Here is a 14882-nt window from a genome sequence, read left to right as displayed (position 1 = left end):
AATATTTTTTGGGTTGAAAATCCGTGAAATTCAACCACTATTGAACAGACATCATACAGCGATCATTCAAAAATGTTATGGCTTTTATCTACTTTAGAATGCATTGTCTATAGTAGTATGGACGTACATCATGTGCACATGTATACAAACACGTCCGTGAAGCAGGGGCCGGGACACGACCGCGACCAGTGCCGAAAAACAAACTCCGCATGTAGATCGGGGAATGCGCCTACGACTGTATTCTTGTACCGCGCCTTGTCATGAAACAGTCGTAGGCGCATCCCCCGATCTACATGCGGAGTTTGTTTTTCGGCACTGGTCGCGGTCGTGTCCCGGCCCTAGCTGGAGTTACCCAGCCCTAAATTTTATCATTGGGTTGTCATTTAGGGCTGGAGGACATTTTTCACGTGAACCAGCAGAGTTGGCAGGTCCCAAAAAAATTCGACCCAAACCTTGCCTGGGATAACCATTACACAGGTCCTTGAAGTAAAAAACGATCCACGATGAAGATTCAGCCTACAATTGCAATGAAAAAACGAGGCATAAACCGACAACCGTGCGGTCATGGCGAGGCCCGCAATTGGATTTGTGCACAGCGCGTTTACCAGTTCATTCTTGCCGGCTGCGCTGGCTGATGGCGCATGACGTCACTAATGCGGAAGCGGAATACCCGACGACTGTTGAGGTTTACCACTCGCATCATAGCTGCGATACTGGACGGCAACCAAAGTTTGCCGGTTATCGTGCATGAAACAGTCATCGGGTAATCCGCTTCTGTGTAAGAACACAATACTGGAGAACAAAATAGGGACATGGGGATCAAAAATAAAATTGGTTGTATTAATTTTGTTTCCCTTTTGTAATGCTCGACCGGCCTTCCCTCTTTAGAAAATAATAATGAGAAGATAAGTTTTAAAGCATCTTTCCTTTATTAGCAGCTTTATGTTGGTGATAAAGAGAAAGTTAACGTTAGTTACATGGTGTCCACTTCTTGCTTGTTACCAGACCAAAATTGTCAGAAATGGAGATTATTATAGTTTCTTTATTGCAATATAAGCTATTCATTGCTGAAAATCAAAAATTTAGACGATTTTTTTTTTATATACCGTAATTTTCGGAGTATAAGCCGCGCGGCGTATAAGCCGCAGCACGCAAAAATCTACAAATTAAGATTTGAAGTCGGCATATAAGCCGCACCGGCGTATTTTGTAAGGCCTCCAAATTCTAGCCAAAATGCTTTGAACCAGTTCCATTTACACTACAGAAGCTAAAAAAAAAGGGCCACAAAAGTTGTATCAAATCATTTACAATCGATACTCTCACAAACAAATGTGGAAATTGATGATGAGAAATAATCACCGGGAATTGCTGCCGGCTGCCCCGTCCGGTCCCCGGCCGTAAAAGTTAATACATCGCCCGGCGCGGCAGCCTGCGCCGCGCCGGCCTAGGACAATATTTTCCTGCAGCACGTGAGAGAGTATGCAACCCACCTTGATTTCCCCCATTGCGTGTGTTGTCTGACCGGAGCGCTACGTACAAATCTTGCTTTGTGGCAACAGATGCTGATTTGTTTTGTCCTAAAAATATACAGGTCCGTTTTTATCTCAAAACTTATCAAATTTTTGTGATTACTAACGAGCAGTATTCAAGTTTCGATCGTAACTTTCTTCGAAAATAGTCAAAACGATGCGGCCATTTTCATGGACGAATCCATTAATTTTGTAAGGGGTGATGTAGTCCCTGTTTTGAGGCTTACATCGTTTCCTGAATAAATTTCAAGTTCAAAAATTATATTGTGACGTTGAACAACTGATTATCGAATAAAGAAATGTTTCGAACACCATAAAAAGTATTAGTCGTCTTTTTTTCTTTTTTTTAAACAGCGGAAAAGTTGTTTCCAAGATAGTACACCCCTATATTACCTCAAATGGTGTGGTCCGCTGGGGAAAGCATGCCAGCTAGCTAGCAGCACTAGAATCACGTACGGCTTGTTGCAAGCGTCGATCGAAGACAGCTTTCACCGTACTTTTTACCGCTTGGCACCTTTACGTGGCACGTGGTTTCGGTTCGTTAATGACTTTCTTAATTGATAATTCATTTCAGCAACATATCTCTTCTTATACCAGTACATTAAATACACATGTGAATTTCATTTTTATTCTTTAACCCTAACCCCCTAGGCCCTTGTTGCTTACAACCATCCTCAATCCTCCAAAATCCTCCAAAAATTTTCAACTCCGCCTAAATTTTTCAAAATTGTCAGACAGTCCTGCCTCAAAATGCATTCATCCTCAATCCTCCAAAATCCTCCTCATCCCAAAACTTTGCACTCGTGTTTAAATGAAGGATAAACCAACGCCAAATCCTTCAAAATCATCAGACAGTCCTGCCTCAAAATGCATTCATCCTCAATCCTCCAAAATCCTCTTGTGCTTCAATCACCATTCATCCTCAATCCTCCAAAATCCTCATGTGCTTCAATCACCATTCATCCTCAATCCTCCAGAATCCTCATTTGATTCAATCACCATTCATCCTCAATCCTCTAGAGTCCTCCAAAACCGCCAGGAGGATTTTGGAGGAGTGAGGTGGGTTAGGCTCGGCGAATAAGCCGCCCTGTGTATAAGCCGCAGTAAACATTTTCATGGGCAAAATCAACGTATAAGCCGCGGCTTATATTCCGAAAATTACGGTAATATTTTGTCGCAAATTTAATAAGTGGACACCGTAACTAACGTTAGTTAAATGAGAGATTTAGCTGTTAAACCATTTTAATAGCAGATCAATTGAAAATTTTATGACCACAGTGTCTCACAGTAAGGACCTCAGAGGGAAATTCATCCATTAAACATTATGCTCCTTTCACGATCTTATATGGACCTCTTTTGACAATCTCTGTATCAAAATGTTACGTAAGTTACATGTGGACACCACATAGGCCTTCATAATTTACATAACTTTATATTATTATTAAGCCCAAAACTGATATTAAATTGTTGTTCTCCATACTACCACAGGGACCCATTTAAACTAATAAACAGCAACATTCCACTGGAAAGTTGTTGCTTGGAGATATTAACTATCGTACAAAGTGCACATTGTAACTAATGCAACTTTGGTGTCCAGCTGTAACTAACGTTAAATCACATGCATGGCATTTGTACTCCTATTGCTCTGGATATCACAGTAAATATTTTAAACTGCTAGATACTCCTTAGAAAGTAATATGCTCTTCAAAACCATTTAGCTTTTATTTACTTTTCTACCCCTGTAGCTTTATACTTACGTTAGTTACACCATTTAGTTGACACCATTTATCGTTAGTTACATACATGTAGTGTAGAATGACTGATTTTTTTTTATGTAGATCAAATGTCCTAATTGTGATTAGATATATTGGTACACATGTAGAGTACAACATCACTGTTAGAGTATTTGGCCTTCCCTCCTAACACATAATGAATTAGGCATTCATTATGTTGAATAAAAATGGACACCAAAGTGGTGACCCACCCTTAAATCTAAATTAAGGAAAGGTCAAGTTTAAAAACATGTCATTGTGTATAAAGGAACTGATATTATGCTTCTGAAGACTCTATCATCTGAAATTACTGTAGGATAAACTAAGGAGGGTTGATAAAGACCCCAGTAAATATGCTAAATAGGTGGACACCAAACGTAACTTACGTTAAATAGTTTATCTGGCATCCCTGTGCACAAACCAGAAATATTTTGAATACAGGTTACCTGTATTTGTAAAATTCATTCCATTACTAACAACTTCAATACAATATTCATCTGAGGAAATAAATTGTAAGCGTGTTTTTAATTCATTCAAAAAGGCTTACTTGTTATGTCCCGTTTTTAAGTGGTATTTTGAGGTAAATTTTCACCAAAATCAAGAATTTTACCACTAAAAAATGAAAATTGTGGATTTTTTTTAAATTTTATTTATCTCTTCATACTTGTACCTAACATGTTAAACCGCCAAAACAGACTTTACCAAACTGTTTAGTTATCAGGAGTGACAACACTGAGTTCCACCCTAAAATTAGCCAGTATTGTGTCCTTACACCTCTGCGTGACGTCATGCGCCATCAGCCAGCGCAGCCGGCAAGAACGAACTGGTAAACGCGCTGAGCACAAATCCAATATTCAAATTTTTTTGGGGACCTGCCAACTCTGCTGGTTCACTTGACCCGTGAACAAAAGATTCTGACTATTCCTGATGAGGCCGTGTCCGAAACGGGCTTCAGAGCTACGGCTAGGTCTATTGTCAGCGCGTTCTCACGTATTTTCAATGGGCGTGGACCTAGACCTAGCTCTAGACAGTTGATTCGGATGCAGCCTACATGAGCGTCGGGAATAATTGTCAGGCCTGGGAACCAGACTACCACCGGGCCTGCGGTGTGCCTCGTACACGCGTGATTGACAGGTGAACGATCCCTGCATATTGGTTCGTATCCCGTCAGGTATTGCGCGAGGTCATTGTTCAGTTGGACTGAAAAGTTGCCAAGAAGGCTCCAGAAAATATTGTAAATTACGCAGCAGCTGGGCAACTGACACTGAAAGCAGGTTCAAACTTTGGTATTAAGAGGGTGAGTGTATTTTTAAGGTAGTGGATATTTTGCCAGAGGTAACACCGGCAAACTAACGTTTACTAAAGGTTTGCCGGCGGCAATCCATATCAACAGAGGGCGCTGTATTCCTTAAGATAGGGCTGAATTATAACATGTATTGAATTCCCACCAAAGTTGTGTAGCACAGTCGGTGCAGTGGTTAAGCAAAGGCTCTAGTGAGTGGGATGTCCCGAGTTCGAATCCTGATCCCCGCCACAGTTTTTAAGGGGTTTTTTTTCCCATCCCCAAATAAATAAGAATATTCTTCTTTTATTATTTTAATATCTCTCAAACATTTTATTGCAGAGTATTACTTTTTCTTTTTCAGATTTGTGGCTCTGGAGGATTTTTTTTTAAAGGGAAATAAAGTCTGAAATTATAAAATGGTCCGATTCCCATCTTGTAAATACAAAAATATAACGATAATATTGGCATGGAGCCAGACTAAAATTTGTCACCGGAAAATGTTGAAGTAAAAAAAAAACAGTAACTGCGCATGTTCAGTGCATATCCGGCAAACTAACGTTTACTGAAGGTTTGCCGTCTCCGGCAAAATATCCACTGCCTATTTTTAAAGCATAAATGAACTGGGTCTGAAGTCGCAATGTGGAAATCACTTTGAAAACTTCGCCGAGTAGGTTCAGTGATGGCGGATGTGTGGCCTATGTTTACGGAGGCAGTCCAGTAAACTGGCCACATTTGGGGCTAATAAAAGCCATATTGTTTTTGAATGATCGCTGTATGATGTCTGTTCAATAGTCACCCATAGTGGTAGCCCCACTAGTGTGGCCGCGGTATGCTGCGCTGAACCTCTGGCCACACACAGTGGTACCGCGCGCTACTGAGGACGAAGTTTTCAAAAAAATTACGCTCAGTTTCTTACATTCTCAGTTTCTTACTTTCTTATGGTTGTATTCAATGATGTCTCATCTATCACTTCTGGGATGCTTAGGTGTAATGATGTTCAATTTTCCGAGATATTCTTGAATTTTTCTGGAGCCCATATGCACTCGTAAAACGTCTGGTGATGGCAGCCATTTGAATGTGTCAAGAGATGACCTCAAGCTGTGACGTCGCGTTTATGCAAATTGCTTGTCGAGCGAGTTGCAAATACGACGGCTGTTTCCTTTGCCGTGGATCTGAATAGAGATCAGTGCACGTGGCCCCCAGACGATAAATGCATGGTACAGGAAACAGCCGTCGTATTTGCAACTCGCTTGACAAGCAATTTGCATAAACGCGACGCCACAGCTTGAGGTCATCTCTTGCCACATTCAAAATGGCTGCCATCACCAGACGTTTTACGAGTGCATATGGGCTCCAGAAAAATTCAAGAATATCTCGGAAAATTGAACATCATTACACCTAGCATCCCAGAAGTGATAGATGAGACATCATTGAATACAACCATAAGAAAGTAAGAAACTGAGAATGTAAGAAACTGAGCATAATTTTTTTGAAAACTTCGTCCTCAGTAGCGCGCGATACCACGGTGTGTGGCCAGAGGTTCAGCGCAGCATACCGCAGCCACACTAGTGGGGCTACCATAGTGGTTGAATTTCACGGATTTTCAACCAAAAAAATATTTATGAGTATCATTGAAGCCCCATTCCTACTTCGTCTTTGACATGTGGAAATGCCAGAAGGTGCTCAAAGGTATTTTTGTCAAGTATTTTGCGTGATTTTTGTGGTGAACTTTGAAATTGTAATATACTTAATTCCGTAGTCTGGTAGTGAGACGCTACGACAGACCAACATCCTAGCCCAGGTGGACTCCCTTTCCTCCCTACGTAACGGAGGGAGTCCTGGGTAAAAAGTGCTCAAAACTGAACGAAAACATTTCTGACCAATAATTTCAATATTTTTACCTTGTTGGAGAAGCTAATTTTTACGTCGTAGTATTCTATGTGTCCTTATCTGTTGGGCCGCTGGGTTCAGGAATTCCATATGCGATGCTGACTGACGTCAATCAGGAAAATAAACTCGAAAGCAACGTTAAACTTGTACGTGTTTTTAGTCTCTTTTCATCAGTTTCTCACCGCCGAGTCTATTCTAGTCGTACATCATGTACGTCTGTGCAGCGTGTAGTCTGGTTCCCTAGACCGGACAATTATTCTCGACGCTCATATCACATCTGGTCCGGGGGACAGACTATGCCGCATGAATATGCAGTGCGCACGCGCGATTTGCTTAGTAACCACCCTCATACGCACGCGCACTTACTTGAAGGCGCGGTCGATAATCCAATGACCGAGTGTGTTTTCGCGCCAGTTACCAGAAAAATGTTTCGGCTTTGGTCATTGGTTGAGCATTTTCGTGACATCGGTTGGCTGGAGTGACGTCATGGTTCCAACCAAAACTAAACAAATGAGGGCACTAGCGTGCGTGCGCGATTTCGGATCGTACGCACGTACAGTTGTACATATTATGTACATTGTACATGACATACGACTCTGGGAATAAACTGATGAAAAGAGACTACACACATGACAAGTTTAACGTTGCTTTGGAGTTTATTTTCCTGATTAACGTCAGTCAGCATCGCATATGGAATTCTAGCCCCATAAATGTGGCCTATTTACTGGACTGCCTCCGTAAACATAGGCCACACATCCACATGTACAAAAACGTGTCGCACTTTGCCAAATTTTGATTTTCGCATTTAGGCTTAGTTTGTAGGGTTTTTTTTGCTTTAGAAGCATACTCACCCTCTTTATAGGCAAATCAGAAAGTGCTGCCTTTTTCAGATGTATATTTTTCGTGAAATTTCCAGATTCATTTTCACACGTTTGCGTATCAAAATTTCAACATGAAATTTCATAAAATTAGACATCTGAAAAAGGCAGCACTTTCTGATTAGCATATAAAGAGGGTGAGTATGCTTCTAAAGCAAAAAACCCCTACCAACTAAGCCTAAATGTGAAAATCAAAATTTGGCAAAGTGCGACACGTTTTTGTACATTGTGGATGTGTGGCTTATGTTTACGGAGGCAGTCCAGTAAATAGGCCACATTTATGGGGCTAATGTAGCTCTACTGAGTGGAGCGTTGAATTACGGGTGCCCCTACATACAAACGCTCCACCGATTTGCCATATTTTGGTGACACCGTCACAGTAGCATAGTCACAAACCCACGCGAGGACAAAAAGACCCCCCAAAAACGGTAAAGAGAATACAAATGAGAGAGACAGTTATCCTGGATTGATCTATACATTCTTGACATTCCATGAGACCCCTTATATTGTTCCCAAACAGCGAAAATTTTGACAAAAAACAGCAAAATAGTCTGAAAACTTACAGCTCAATGTGTTTGCAGGGAGGCTCAGTTCTTGAATCGACTTGTCGAATGAGGGCGTCTGACGTGACGTCACCGTCGTTGCTCGATCGCGAAGAAAAACAAGTTGCGCTTTATCAACGACTGTTTTGTGTAATGATACGTGCTCCGATCCGCGCCGCGCCGTACAACAGTATGGGCTTTGAACACACCCTCGGAGCACGTATCAATACACAAAACAGTCGTTGATAAAGCGCGACTTGTTTTTCTTCTTTTTGTAAGTTTTCAGACTATTTTGCTGTTTTTTGTCAACATTTTTGCTGTTTGGGAACAATATAAGGGGTCTCATGGAATGTCAAGAATGTATAGATCAATCCAGGATAACTGTTTCTCTCATTTGTATTCTCTTTACCGTTTTTTTGGGGGTCTTTTTGTCCTCGCGTGGGTTTGTGACTATGCTACTGTGACAGTGTCACCAAAGTATGGCAAATCGTAGCCCCATAAATGTGGCCTATTTACTGGACTGCCTCCGTAAACATAGGCCACACATCCACATGTACAAAAATCGTGTCGACTTTGCCAAATTTTGATTTTCACATTTAGGCTTAGTTTGTAGGATTTTTTTGCTTTAGAAGCATACTCACCCTCTTTATAGGCTAGTCAGAAAGTGCTGCCTTTTTCAGATGTCTAATTTTTGTGAAATTTCATGTTGAAATTTTGATACGCAAACGTGTAAAAATGAATCTGGAAATTTCACGAAAAATATACATCTGAAAAAGGCAGTACTTTCTGATTAGCCTATAAAGAGGGTGAGTATGCTTCTAAAGCAAAAAAAACCTACAAACTAAGCCCAAATGTGAAAATCAAAATTTGGCAAAGTCAACACGATTTTTGTACATGTGGATGTGTGGCCTATGTTTACGGAGGCAGTCCAGTAAATAGGCCACATTTATGGGGCTAGGCAAATCGGTGGAGCGTTTGTATGGAGGGGCACCCGTAATTCAACGCTCCACTCAGTAGAGCTAGGGCTAATGGAATTCCTGAACCCAGCGGCCTAATACTAATAGATAAGGATACATAGAGTATGTAGGCGTGAAATAAGCTTCTATAACGAGGTAAAACATAAGGTACAACTATAGAATGCAGGGCCACTTTACTCTACATCCGCGCCTCCGTACGGCTGCGTGGAGGCGTGGAACCGCAGTCGACCTACCTCCGAAAATCGATCGTGGAGTCGTGGAGCCGCAGAGAATTGCGCCCTCTATCGGTGCGCGTCTCTGCGACTCCGCAACTCCGCGCCTCCGCCACTCCGATCCAGTGTATAGTGCCCCGCGTCACGCAGAGAATTGCGCCCTCTATCGGTGCGCGTCTATGCGACTTTGCGACTCCGCGCCTCCGCCACTCCAGTATATAGTGCCCCGCGTCTCCGCGATTCTGCGACTCCAAGACTCCGCGCCTCCGCCACTCCAGACAGTGCCCCGTCGCCCTCCTCCCTCCCTAATTTGCGCGCCCATTTAAAGCGATTCTGCGACTCCAAGACTCCGCGCCTCCGCCACTCCAGACAGTGGGCCCTGTCGCCCTCCTCCCTTCCTAATTTGCGCGCCCATTTAAAATGGATATGGATGCTTCGTTCTCAAAAAAATTCCGCCGAGAATTGCGCCCTCTATCGGCGCGAGTCTCTGCGACTCCGCGACTCCGTGCCTCCGCCACTGCGGCCACTCCAGTGCCCCGCGTCTCCGCGATTCTGCGACTCCAAGACTCCGCGCCTCCGCCACTCCAGACAGTGCCCCCAACACATTTACAAGCACGCCCTCCCTTCCGATCCTTCATGAGAAGCTTAGAAGACAAGTGCAGTGCATTCCTTCGCTGTACTTAGCACTTTTTGCAGGTTTGCATTACTCCTATTCCATCCACGCCTCCAGGCAAAATAAAAAACCTTGCTTCGGCGTGGCCCTGCATTCTATAGTTGCTCCCAAAACTCTGGTAAAAATGTTGGGTGGTTTCATGTAGAGAATTCTTGCCCTGGACGTTAGCTCTACTGAGTGGAGCGTTGCATTACGGGTACCCCTCCATACTAGCCCCACTAGTGTGGCCGTCGGTATGCTGGGCTGAACCTCTTGGCCACACACCGTGGTACCGCGCGCTACTGAGGACGAAGTTTCATAAAATCTGCGGTCCGTTTCTTACATTCTCAGTTTCTGACTTTCTTATGGTTGTATTCTATGATGTTTCACCTATCACTTCTGGGATGCTTAGGTCTAATGATGTTCCATTTTCCGAGATATTCTTCAATCTTTCTGGAGCCCATATGCACTCGTGAAACGTCTGGTGATGGCAGCCATTTTGAATGGGACAAGAGATGACCACAAGCTGTGACGTCGCGTTTATGCAAATTGCTTGTCGAGCGCGCGAGGGCGCGAGTTGCAAATGCGACGGCTGTTTCCTGTGCCGTAGATCCTGAATAGAGATCGGTGCACGTGGCCCCCTGACGATAAATGCATGGTACAGGAAACAGCCGTCGCATTTGCAACTCGCGCCCTCGCGCGCTCGACAAGCAATTTGCATAAACGCAACGTCACAGTTTGAGGTCATCTCTTGTCCCATTCAAAATGGCTGCCATCACCAGACGTTTCACGAGTGCATATGGGCTCCAGAAAGATTGAAGAATATCTCGGAAAATGGAACATCATTAGACCTAAGCATCCCAGAAGTGATAGGTGAAACATCATAGAATACAACCATAAGAAAGTCAGAAACTGAGAATGTAAGAAACGGACCGCAGATTTTATGAAACTTCGTCCTCAGTAGCGCGCGGTACCACGGTGTGTGGCCAGAGGTTCAGCGCAGCATACCGACGGCCACACTAGTGGGGCTACCCTCCATACCAACGCTCCACCGATTCGCCATACTTTGGTAGCACCATCACAGTAGCATAGTCACAAACCCACGCGAGGACAAAAAGACCCCAAAAAACCGGTAAAGAGATTACAAATGAGAGTGACATCCTGGATTGATCTATACATTCTTGACATTCCATGAGACCCCTTATATTGTTCCCAAACAGGGAACATTTTGGAAAAAAACAGCAAAATAGTCTGAAAACTTACAGTTCAATGTCCTCGCGTGGGTTTGTGACTATGCTACTGTGACGGTGCCACCAAAGTATGGCGAATCGGTGGAGCGTTGGTATGGAGGGGTACCGGTAATTCAACGCTCCACTCAGTAGAGCTAAGTGGGACTAGGCCTAATGTTATACTCACACTGGTTCCTGCGGCTGAGCTCTTCCCCTTTCCGTACCCACTAACGTTAGCTGCTACACAAAGTGTCACTGGAAGTGGAAAACAAATTTTCTTCAAGTTTGACACTATACATAAATTAATAAAGTCCTACACAACTCCCCCGATTCAGAGTGAGAATACGAGTACGTACATATACAAGGGTGTAACAATTTTGTTTTCTTTGTATTTTGGACAGTATAATGTTTACGCGTGGTACACAAGACTGCGCATGTGTACAAAACATCTTTAAGAAAAATGCCCTAATAGTAAAAAGTAAAACCTAGTCCTGGAACCTAAGTAAAACGTAATCACATCTTCTAATATCAATGTTACGTAAATTCTTTAATTTACAAATAATCAATCTTATTAGTCGTTATCCTTTATGGCGCATACATTTTCCGAGTTGAATTTCCATGGATCTACATTTTGCGACGCACCTTTTTAGACTGGTTCACTGGTGGTTCCCTTGGATAGTGCTCATAGTGCTAGTCTAGTTGAAGACCCAGCCTCGACTCCATGGGCGCGTGCGCGTTCCTTCACTCGCGCAAGGCATGATGGGAAACAACATGGCGCAGCAAGATCTCGAATTTTTTTAAACTTTGTGGTATGAAAGGACTTAGGGAGCAAGTAACCAAAATAGACTGCCATGGTTACGGGCCATTATGTGTTTTGGCCATTTTTCGGCAATTTTGAGGCTGCAAAAATTCTTTTTCGCGTTATTTTCAAAGGTCATCCAGCCAAACTGCAAAGTAATGTCACAAAAGTAACTATATCACGACAAAGTATCATCCTTACCCTTACAAGAAAAAAAATAGAAACACTTCTGAAAAATCTCCTTTATACTATTTTTAGACCCTATAATACAGCATGTTTTACCCCATTTTTATCCCTCCAAAATGGCACTTGCCAGGGCACTCAGAATAATTTCCCTTCGCCTATGGTTAGTTCAGACATTGGTCTTTTCATAAATCTGGTGAGAAAATTTTGGGTTATTGTATAGCCTTTGTGCAGTAGCGCTTCAAAAATGGTAAATTTCACAAAAACCTTAAAATGTGTATTTTCAGTGTTTTCCTTTGTTTTGAGTAATAACTTGTATAATTGGTATTGTTCATGAATCTAGCACATTTTTACAAACAGAATTAGACTGTGTATCATTTCTAGACCATTGGATGAATAGTAGGTCGTGTACTTCCCCCCCCCCCACACCTGGCTATGCCCCGCCCACTCCCCCTGTGCCACCGAATTTTGAACTTGTATGTTGCATAACGAAACCTAAATATGCAAGTGAACACTTTAGAAATAACATAGAGTTCCTTTTCACAGCATCCCCTTCCCCCACCCCTGGGGCATTGCTTGGGGTTGAGGGTGGGGTGTGACCACCCACCAATAACTTGGCATTGTCAGTACAATCATTGTCACATGGGCAAAACTCATGTGTTTGCAAGCCGCAATGAATAATGGCCATATCAATTGTTCTCTGATTGAACTGCACCATCATTCCAATGATGTCCAGTCCTCCCCCTCCTAGCTAGGCCCCCCCCCCCCCTTCCCTTGCCACCAAATTCAGATTTTGATTTCTGCTTGTATTTGCCTAAATTAATATTGTAAATAGATGTCAATTTGCAAGTGAAGCTTTCATAATCTTCACCAACAGGCGTACCCGTCTCACAGCCCACCCCCTGCCATCCCTCTTCCTACTCCAGTGCTCATTATGAGCAACTACCCCTCCCCTCCCAAAGAATTGTACAGAATATGTATTTTTGTCAAGGTTACATATTGCCTTGCGGAAAGTCCACATATTTACATACACTATGTAGGTTTCGCTATTTTTTTGTCAACGTGGGTGTTAATGTCAAAAATGTTTGTCAGCGGGCGTTGTAGCGCGCGCGCCTGTCGCACGCGCGCCTTTGCGCGTGTGCGCTGCGCTTACAAAAATAATTGTTCCATTTCATATTATATAACTGACATACAGATCCTAGTCATTTGATTGGTGGAACTCACATCACGTGGCATTCGTTATTGCTCCCATTCATGCCACGGCTCAAAAAGTACTATCCGCCCATGGGGAATGGGAAATACTATTCAACAGTTAGGATCATGACGCGGTATTTGTGTGCAAATGCATGCTGGTGTGCGCGTTCAGCGTTGCGCGTAGCGCGTATTGTTCCAAAGAGCCAGCGCTACAGCGTTGGGTTCAAACATTTTCGTGAAGGGGTGGTTTGGAAGAGACAAATACACTTTCCTCCAGGTTTGTATTGAAATAAAAGTTCAAATATATCAAATGACAAGGATCTATATGTCAGTTAAATAAAACAAATATTGAGTGGCTTTAAATTGTGAAATGGGAGGAATATTATCGCTCGGTAAAATCTGGACTTTTCCATTTCACTCGGCTTCGCCTCGTGAAATGGAAAAGTCCAGATTTTACCTTGCGATAATATTCCTCCCATTCCACGCTGAGCCACTCAATATTTGTATATTAGCTTCTTCATTGATTTTTACATGTTTGTAAAATAAACATCGTTCATATAACTATAAGTGTGCTACAAATGCCAACAAATTCGTAAGTAAATTAAAATACTCTTTATTGATTCATTCATTTTCGGGCTGCATGGATGTTCATGACCAAGATATGATGTATATTATAGCTTATTGGAGCCTATCGTAATGTTCGTATTGTTTTACATATAACTTATCGTAATGTTTGTATTGTTTTTTGCATGTTTATTGTTACAGATTAAACTAGCCCAGTGGACTCCTCCGTTGTGTACAGTCGCAATGCAATGTAGACGACGTCCAACCTGGGCTAAGATTAAACGAAGTTATCACCAGTCGTGTGATGTCGGTGACCAAATTATTTGTAGCACAGCCGCCGCCGTCGGTATCTTCTACAGTGGGAGTGGTTTGGAATATCTGGAAAGCGCAGGGGGGGTGTAATATGGATACATGTACATGGTACATGTATATGGTACATGTACATAATGCTGAATTTTTTTTAACATAATTGCATTTACTTTATTATTTTCAATACAGAGAAGTGATATGGCGATTACGAGAGCAAATAACTCATATTGTTATATTGAAATACATGTACTTTAAAACAACTATCACTCTAGTGAAAACTCAAAATGGCCTCTATATTGATTGATTGATTGAATTGAATGTGTAAATATGGTCAGATCAAGCACATATAAAGTCGAATATAGTACCGTTATGGGTGCTGCTATGCCCTCCAAAATTGTAATTTCGTAATCAGCATGACATTTTGAGTCTCTTTCAAACTGTCATCAGCATTCAACATGGCCACACTTCTGTGGTGCATCCATTGTTACATGGCAAGCAATCTAAATGTATTGGTGCTTATAAATTACAGGGTTTTTTGCATACAAGCAGGGAATGTTTTGTTAATGTGTTAATTAAAAAAACAAACCAACTTCCCCACCGAACCACAAGTGCTTACATATGTTATCCCTTTCTGGCGGGTATTTGGGTTTGTTCTGAAAGGGAGGGGTACAGCACACTGTGATCCCATGTTGATTTGCATATACTTTGACCGATTTTCCTACAACCGATTTGGCAGGAAAATATTGGTTGACCATTAATTACTCTATAATATGACATTCTTGGTTCTTTTGCTGTTACCACTAGAGGTGTTTTCTATATATTTTTCCAAACTCTTGTCTAGATAACATTTTGGGCATAATTTCTGTA

General features: G+C 42.3%; 1 protein-coding gene across 2 annotated transcripts in view; it reads right to left on the bottom strand.

Moving 5' to 3' along the window:
* Window positions 1-11360, bottom strand: part of LOC119745900 (tropomodulin-2-like) — a 106351-nt gene extending 94991 nt beyond the window's left edge. For both annotated transcript variants that reach the window (XM_038222578.1, XM_038222579.1), the window contains exon 1: window positions 11154-11360. The gene's annotated coding sequence lies outside the window, so the exon portion shown is untranslated. The remainder of the gene's footprint in view (window positions 1-11153) is intronic.
* Between the last annotated feature and the right edge of the window lie 3522 nt (window positions 11361-14882).

This window comes from Patiria miniata, unplaced genomic scaffold (genome assembly GCF_015706575.1).
Source record: "Patiria miniata isolate m_02_andy unplaced genomic scaffold, ASM1570657v1 HiC_scaffold_7, whole genome shotgun sequence".
Taxonomy (NCBI): Eukaryota; Metazoa; Echinodermata; class Asteroidea; order Valvatida; family Asterinidae; genus Patiria; species Patiria miniata.
The sequence above is the reverse complement of the archived record's forward strand: the minus strand, read 5'-3'. Positions and strand labels throughout refer to the sequence as shown.